Genomic DNA, 204 nt, shown 5'->3' with positions numbered 1-204 from the left:
GAAGGTTTTATGAAATCATGTTTAAAAAAAGATAAATAAACGAAATGAAACTACTGCGAATAAAATGCAGCAGTTATACTTGAAAACGTTTTCTTTTACACCTATAAGAAAAGTATGGCTTTTTAAGGGTATCTAATGCATTCGTATATTCTCATAATCTAAAAACATTACCAAAACAGCATCTCTTCTTATTTTTCTATTTGA

The sequence above is a fragment of the Penaeus monodon genome, chromosome 33 (genome assembly GCF_015228065.2).
Source record: "Penaeus monodon isolate SGIC_2016 chromosome 33, NSTDA_Pmon_1, whole genome shotgun sequence".
Lineage (NCBI taxonomy): Eukaryota > Metazoa > Arthropoda > Malacostraca > Decapoda > Penaeidae > Penaeus > Penaeus monodon.
The sequence above is the reverse complement of the archived record's forward strand: the minus strand, read 5'-3'. Positions refer to the sequence as shown.